At 42.5% G+C, this 8,168-nt stretch overlaps 1 protein-coding gene across 2 annotated transcripts in view; it reads right to left on the bottom strand.

Moving 5' to 3' along the window:
• The window catches only part of SEMA3D (semaphorin 3D), a 137,593-nt gene that overhangs the window by 128,761 nt on the left and 664 nt on the right, over window positions 1-8,168 (bottom strand). Inside the window, exon 1 of one of the 2 annotated variants that reach the window (XM_005426293.3) lies at window positions 691-825. The exons of the other annotated variant lie outside the window; for it this stretch is intronic. The gene's annotated coding sequence lies outside the window, so the exon portion shown is untranslated. Of the gene's footprint in view, window positions 1-690; window positions 826-8,168 lie in introns of those variants that run through there. 2 annotated transcript variants of the gene reach the window in all.

Raw genomic sequence — 8,168 nt, 5'->3', positions numbered from 1 at the left:
AGGGAAAGGAAGGAAGGAAAGCACAGAAAGGATGGAAAGTACTTTTTTTTTTTTAACACCATTTACTAGAACAGATTTTATTAGCCATAAATAATGGTGGTAACCTAGGATAAAAATAGAAGTAAAGCCTGTCTTCACTAAGAAAATGGCTATCTATATTTCATCACTGACCAACTGCAGAACAGCTGTGCCTGTGATATCAATGTTATCACAAAGGAATTTCTACCATTGTCGTGAAAACCTGGCACAAGACCCAAAATCTGTCTGAATTCTCTCCCTTTAACAGTTTAACACCCCACATGTCAGATTGCTAGAGCAGAGCACCCCTGGGGAGTCAGAGATTTTCATCATGTCAGGGCCATTTCTGGGAATTGACAGGATACAGGAAAACCATGCCTGAAGCTTTTACAAAAGCACAAGAGGGAGTTTAACTGTAGGAGGGAGATTAAATTTCAGAGGGGAGTTTGGAAGCAGGAGCAGACTGTCCTGTGACTTGAAACCACCTGGAGAAACTGCTGCCACTAAAAGGTAAGGATGGTCAATTCCTCTTAGGAAAGAACAAGCCCTTGTGCCACAGGACATACTGGCAGTAGCACAGATACAGCACAGTAGGAAAAAAAAGGATAAACCGCACAGAACCTCACCTTGGCTTTTAAATGGAAAAAAAGGATAAACCACACAGAATCTCACCTTGGCTTTTAAATGAAAGACAACAACAGCACTCTGCTTTTTTCTTTTTTCTCTTGCTTTGAAAGCAGATGTTTGGATTGAGATGAACTCCCTGCACTGTTTGCTGCACACACCTTCTGCTTTTCTGTCAGGCTGTGAAAAACCAGAGAAACTGGCAATGGAGCTTTCAGTACTGTGCCTCAATACTCATTCTTCATCCTCACACATCAATGTACAACAGCAACAAATAGAGAAAAAAACCAATCCTTCCATCATTGCATCAGTTAAGGAGCCAAAGCACAGTAACTCATCTTTCACCAAGTGGGAAGGATTTGATTTTAAGTACCATTGAGGAGATAACTGTCTGTGTTATGAGCTCCATAATGGTGCTCGCGTTGCCATTTAGGAAAGTAATGAGCTGTAGCAAAGTCACAGGAAGCAAAGGACGCAGGAGCTTCAGTCTCCTGAGGGCAGCACAGCAATTTATCTGTACTCAGACGTGTGAAACTCTTCAGAGAAATAATAAAATAATAAAAAAAAAACCTCACCAACCTAAAAACCAAACCACAGACATGTGAATTAGTAGACAGGTGCCTTAAGAAAATCAGCCCATTTTCCCCTTCACATAAATTTTATTATGTGAGTTTAATCAATCTTCAGCCTAGGCAGTTTAAAATTATTTTATCTAAGGACAGAAAATCTTTCCATGTGAAAACTCCCTTAACTTCACTGGGAAGTTGCACAGGTAGTTGGGATGTTATACTGGGGAAGGTATTTCTTTGCCATAAATCCAATTTTTACTTTCTTTTTCAAGCTGAGGCAGCTTTATGAGATGAAATAAATCTGCTTTTTGTTGATGTCACTAGAGGACTCTAAACACCAAACTGTAACTCCAAAACAAACCTGCACACTGCAAACACTATTACCCAGGACATTTAACTTAAAAAGATAGCACAGAGAAGTACAGCTAAATGCACCTTTTTTCCTAGAAAGAGCACCTAAAAGACCCTTGGGTCTGAACAATGCTAGTAACTTCCTTAAACGTACCAATTCTCTTACATTTTTTTCCTCAGTTAGGTGGGGGTGACATTCCAAAAATTACATCAAGTCAGCTCTTCCTTAAAGCCTTCAAAGCTTTGAGTTCAATTTGCAAAATAATAAATTGAGTCTTAAACACCTTGGATTTCATGAAGTCTGAGAAGACCTCACTTCTGACAAGATTACAGCTTGTACAAAACATCAGATCAACTGACCACAGTGATTCAGACTGCAGTTATGTAAAGCATCCTTGCCCATTAAAATAGTTTTAGGAAAAAAATCAGATTAAAAACAGAGATTTATGATATTAACTGACTGTTCAGTCAGCCAAGTTCAGCCTTAAAGATCAGGATAAAACTGTCTTTTGCTGTTTTCAGCTTTTACATGTAGCCACCCCTGCCCACAGCACCTGGGCCACAGGGTGCACACACAATGGAGCTGTGACTGCTCGGTGCCTGTGGTGCTCAGAAACAGGCAGAGGAGCTCAGACACAGGCTCAGAAACACCTGCAGAGCGGGGGTGGGCTCCAAGTGTTCCCAGCTCTCCCACAGACTGAAAGGAGACGATCCACCTCTCCCAACGCCCTTCATCCAGCAGCTCCAGGGTTGGCACGCTCCTCTGGGAACAGGTAGGATTGGTCTCCTTATGATTCATTCCATGGCGTAGCTCAGTACCAGGCAGGGAATACCAACACAGATAGCAAAACATTAATTGGGGCAGATCCAGTAGAAGAAGTCTCATCCCTGAAGATGGTGCAGCAGCTGTGCAAAGCCAGATTCCTTCTGCTGGGCCTGACAAGGGAGCGCTCGCAAAAATGGAACTGAGGTGGCTGAGAAAGCCAAGCTCCAGAACATCAGCAGCACCACTGCTCTGACCCACACTTGGGAAACTCCCCTTCCAGGCCACCTCAGCACCTGAGCCACTGGAATATTCTTTCACAATTTAGTTTTTATTTTAAATATTGGTAGAAGTAAAAGACTGACCCTACTCATACCAGTCTGCTGTGAGAGCTCATTGCTGAGGATCCCAAAAGAGACCCATGGAAAGGGGCTTGGAAATTGATGATCTTCAAGGTCCCTTCCAACCCACACCATTTTATGATTCTATGATGTCTCACAGGCCCCTCCCAATGCTACTGAAACATAGCTAATAAATTAATAAAAGCTCCTCTGAATGAGAAAAGGCCCACTGCTTGTAACTAATGAACACAAGTGTCAAACTTGTTCTTGTGTCTTCTCTGATTTCTATTGAACAAAAATGGACCTTCAGAGAGATATAACACATGATCACTCTATTACCAGGACACAGTATAGTACCAGCTTTGAAGATTTATTTATGTTCTTAATAAAGGTTTTCAAGCACCTGCTTAAAAAAAAGGAAATAACACATGAAATTAGGTAAAGGATTTATTTAAGGGTAATTTGTATGCAGGTGGAACTTTTCTTTCACAAGGTGAGAGAATGGATATGAGAAAGTTATATTCTGCAAAGCTACAGATTATGATAGTACAGAGAATTTTAAAGTTAGAGCTGTTCTTACTGTAAATCTTGGAGAAAAGTAACTGCACTTGCAACAGCCTATTACTACTTGTCATTGCCCTTTATTTTATTTCCCTCTCTCAAAGTGGAGTTCTCTGGATACCTAAGGATGTTATGAGCATTTTTCCTTTATTACACTGTTCTAAAGCCTTCTAGTATAAGCCTTCATAAAACCTCACATATATGCATTATAAAATTACAGGGAATAAGTTCCATATGAAAAATTCATCATATTTCTTCTTTCTATTTTTTAGCGGAGATTCTGACATTAAGCATGGGAGCAACAGACATTGTTTTAATTCTTCATTGTGGAAGGGGAAAAAAATCAACTTTTTGCTTTTGTTTAAGAAAGAATTTTTTACATACTCCCTCTTTGCAGTCTGCCCCTTGCAAAACCAAAAAAGGATTTTATACAGACAAAAAGTAACCACAATTATATGGAGTGTGTCATTGATAAATTCCAGGGGAATACAACAGGCTAGGTAGGCACATACCATTAGATCTAGCTGTTCAAAATCTTAAAATTCTAGCCAAGATTAAGCTGGACTATTTGACCACACCAGCCCTCAAGACTGCACTTAATTTTTAAAAGGCTTGATCTCACTCTAGGCTTAGACTTTAAGCAAGTAACTCTTTCAAGACAGCATTTTACACAGCAGCCTATCTTTAAACATGTGCTTAAGTCTCTTGAAGTCACTAAGTACAGACAGACTGAGAACAGGCCCAAGTCTTTCATTTTGTGACAGCCTCAGATTTGTATAATTTTAGTTAATCCTGGGCTTTCTGTTCCCAGTGCATTTAGGCATGAGTTATGCTGACACAAGATGAGATCAGACTTTGTGCTGCAGCGTCTTCAGGAATTTTGGAAGAGGGTGTTCCAGGAAAACTGGTAATTTCTGCCCACCCCCTTGGAGAAAAAAATAAGAAAGCAACAACACCCCAGCACGTCACTGGAGTGTGTTTAGATGTTACAGAGGTTTCAGCCTCTCTTCTGCTGCATGACATCTGCTTCCTGCAAGTCTCCTGATTCTCTGACCAACTAAATTGGAAACAGTTTAATTATGGTTATTTATTTTGCTTTTAAACTGACCACATTATACGACAAAGCTCACGCAACTCTTCTGTTTATAGCAGCACAGGAAGAAAAATATGCAAAGATGTACAAAAAATGATAAGTATTACTGAAAGCTGAGTAATAGACACAGTGTGAAATTCATGCAGTGCAGAATTGCAGGTCTCCATGCACATACAAGCTCTAAAGCATGAATTTGTCTTTCGTCACATATGTTCTGAGCCATTTAGGATTTGTCCTGAAAAATTAAGTTTGAAAATAAATGTCTACAATGTCCTGTGCTGAGCGTGACCAGGGAAACTGTTAGGGAAACTCTCAGGTACCAACAGAGCTCTGAACATTAATCACATTTTCCAGTTACGTGGTGGGGAAGTGCAATGACTTAGTTAAGGCCAGTATAAAGTCCCAGGCTTCCACTACCACACCCATCACACTGATAGTCAATTGAGTCAATGATTCAACCCAGATGGGAATCCAGGTTCTTCTTGGCTTACTGTTATCTCTTCTGCCCATTAGGTTATGCGACTTCCATAAGTTATTTTGCAGTTCCCGTCAAAAGAAAATAAATCCACATGATGCTGTATGCTGCCTCCCAGCTGTAATGCAAAGTGGAATTTTGGACCACAGTGCTGTTTCCTGACTCATCCTGGATCCCCTCCATGTGACGTTGGATCCATCTAAGCTGGGGAGAGCAGAATAGAAAGGCTGTGCTTTTTTTTTTCTTTTTGATTTTTTCTTTTTTTCTATCACCCACTGTCAGATAACACGTGCATGTTCTCACAGCATGTCTCCAGAATATGGAAAAAAACCAACAATACCAGAGAGAGGCCTTTCTGAATACACAAGGATAGAAAGAATAAGATAAAAGGGCTAAAGATTTATACAGGGATTATTTAAATGACTCACTGCCATTGCTAAGTTTATAAAATACATAAAACCCAGACAGAAATGTTGGGGCAGGGGGAAACTGTTGAGAAGTGTGACAGAGGTGCAGGATTATAAGAAAGTTAAAAATAGCACACCCACAGAGCAAAATTTCCTTCACACCTAAATACAACCACTACACTTCACATCTCATGCACATGGCTGTACTGTGAGCTCCTCTGTTGCTTGTTTGCAGCTGGAGGGAATCCAGAAAGCAAGGAAAACAAACACAGGGCACGTTCCCTGCGTCCATCTGATTCAATGGCATTTAGCACACACCTTTGGCTCTCTGCAGGAGTTAAAAAGACAAAGGGCCAAGCACAGCTCCGGCAATCCCGCAGGCTGCCTTGCCAAGAGAGCGCGGTGGGAAAGCCTGCTTAACCAGCCCCAGAGGATTCCCTCACGGAGGAAACCTCAAAGAGCACAGAGGTGGCTCACTGGCCAATTCCAGCTCCAGGGGTTTTAGCCAAAGAAATCCTGGCATGTGCTGGGAATTCAGCTGATTCCCTGATGATGAATCAAGCTCTCTGCATCCGCAGGTGACCAGTATGTCAGTGGCACACAGTGATGCGACATCTGAGATTACAGCTGCTGGGTTTTTAACAGCAAGAAAGAATGAGAGAAAAAGCAGAACAGGGATTAAAAAAGAATTCAGAAAGACATCATTATTTTGGCCACCCTGAGCTAACAGCAGGCTCACAGGGTGACTCCAATGTTTATGGCTTTCTGCCAGTTAAACTGTAAAGATCCTGACTGTGTGGGACATTCACTCCTCTACTTGTTTTGTGACATGGAAAAGAGGCTGAGCATATACATCCCTTCTGCTAGGATCAAAATAAGGACAGGTGCCGCTGGGAGCATTTCATCCTTTGCCTTTGCTTTTCAATATCTTGCTGTTTACATGGTTAGCTGCTTAATTATCATTACTTAATCTCTGAGTAACAAAGATGCAGCATCCTCAAACAATTTAAAGGGATCTTTCCCAATGAACAGCATCTATTTCCATTTAACACTCTAGCTTAATTAAAACTTCTCTCCCCCCAGGGCCTTGTTTCATTTAATTCAATTGCAAAATCCCAATAGAATGTCCAGGCTGCAGCACAATTTGCGTAATGAACACAGTGGTATCTGCAGTGAAAACATCACCTCTCAGAAAACAAGAAAAAAACCCCAAAACATTGGGAAGCAGAGCAAGATCAGAGCAATTACAGTGTTTTGGAAGGTTGGTTGATGGCAGAATCTGCAGTTGGGAAAGAAGCAGACAGAGGCCAGTACTTGGGAGTGGGGTCAAAAAGAGGTATCAGTGTTCTGGGAATCTGACCATAGCCATTCACCAAGACAAAGCTGAGGGCAGGAATACAACTTGAAATAATATCTTTCTCATATCAGTCACCTTACTCAGTACTACTGAGTGGCACTTCTCCCTTCTTGGCATTATTGTCCTGAAAGCACTTACCAGCTTTTGTAATAGATGTCATTCTTGTATTTTCAGACACAGCAGAGACTGGTGAAGCTGCTATTTCCATTTCTGGTTAAAGCACTCAACGGGCAGAGCCCACACACTGACTGTAGGAGACTTGGAATCACAGCACTGGTCTAGAGCACAACTCTCAGTGCTTCAGCACTGCACCTAATGGGAGCCTGTTCTGCTGCCCACACCCTGAGAATTCCTGCGGGATCAATCCAGTCTTAAGGAGAGGGAAAGCGAATTGAGTTCCTGGATCTCAGGCTAGTCTGGATGTCTAAGCCAAAATAAAGTTCAACTAAAAGTGAAGCCAAGCTGCTCAGCCTGATCAAGGCGAAAATGCTTCAATTTATGAGACATCTCAGAGCAAGACTTGTCTTGGAAATGTTAAGAAAAAGAGGTGTGGCACCTGCAGAATTTGGATATCTCTGTTTGACAGTAGGTTTACAATTATGGATTAAAATACCCCAATTTCTCTTTAAAAGACTATTTATACACCCAACTTTCACAGAAGACTTTGGCCCTTACACTTTGCAGGAGATGATGTGCTTTTCTGGAGCAAGCCCATAATAACCTAAATAAACTAACTGAAAGGCAAAGATGAAAAATCACATCAATTATACTAATGAGGACTTGAAAAACGGTATAGAGGTGGTGTGCCATTAGCATTAAAAACCTTCAAATGGTAAACAGCAACATCACGTCTCTTTACTTGTTCCTCAGATTTTCAAGTAAAAGAGAGAAAGTGACATGCTACAATTCTTCAAGTGCTTGCCTGCATCTTCCTGGCCTCTGTCAGAGACACACACACAGTGTGAACTGCTGCTTTCTCAGATTCTGGTCCCATTTATCTCTATTATTCTTGGCCAAGTTGCCCCAACTCAAATCAAAGTGAAGCTCTTTTTGAGGAAACATAGGTGGCTGCTCTGTGCTCCCGCAGCACAGTCACCGATTACCTAACGCGCTCAGGAATGTTTCCCTTCTACAAGCAACAGCTTTCATTTTGCAATATTCGCTGCAAAACAAGGAGCTTTCCCAGCCTGGGAGTTCCTTCACTCCCAAAGTGAAGTGGAGGTGATCCCTGTGAGCAGGGAGTGATCTCCTTTCGGCTGCACGCCGGCCAGCCAGGTGCTCTGCGCTCCCGGGGATGGTCGCGCTCAGCAGCCGCGCTCACGGCGATGCTGGAGGACTGTGCAGAAAGGAAGAAATTCTGCCACCGCACCAGCAAGCAACAGTTCTGCTGAGGAGCATGGGCTGACCATGCCCTGCTGCCTTCCCAGAGCCCGGAGCCACCTCTGAGTAGCAGGAGCAGGGGTGCCGGGCTGAGCGCACCAACTCCTCTCCCATCTCACAGCCTCTACGCCCAGCTCCCCAAAACTAACTCCTTCTCTCCCTTCACCCCCAAGTCCACCCCTGGCAGAGCCTAGCCCTTTCCTGAGCCAGCCCCATCTCCCCGCTGACA

This window comes from Geospiza fortis, unplaced genomic scaffold (assembly GCF_000277835.1).
Source record: "Geospiza fortis unplaced genomic scaffold, GeoFor_1.0 scaffold428, whole genome shotgun sequence".
Classification (NCBI taxonomy): domain Eukaryota; kingdom Metazoa; phylum Chordata; class Aves; order Passeriformes; family Thraupidae; genus Geospiza; species Geospiza fortis.
This window is presented reverse-complemented; position numbering and strand designations above follow the sequence as displayed.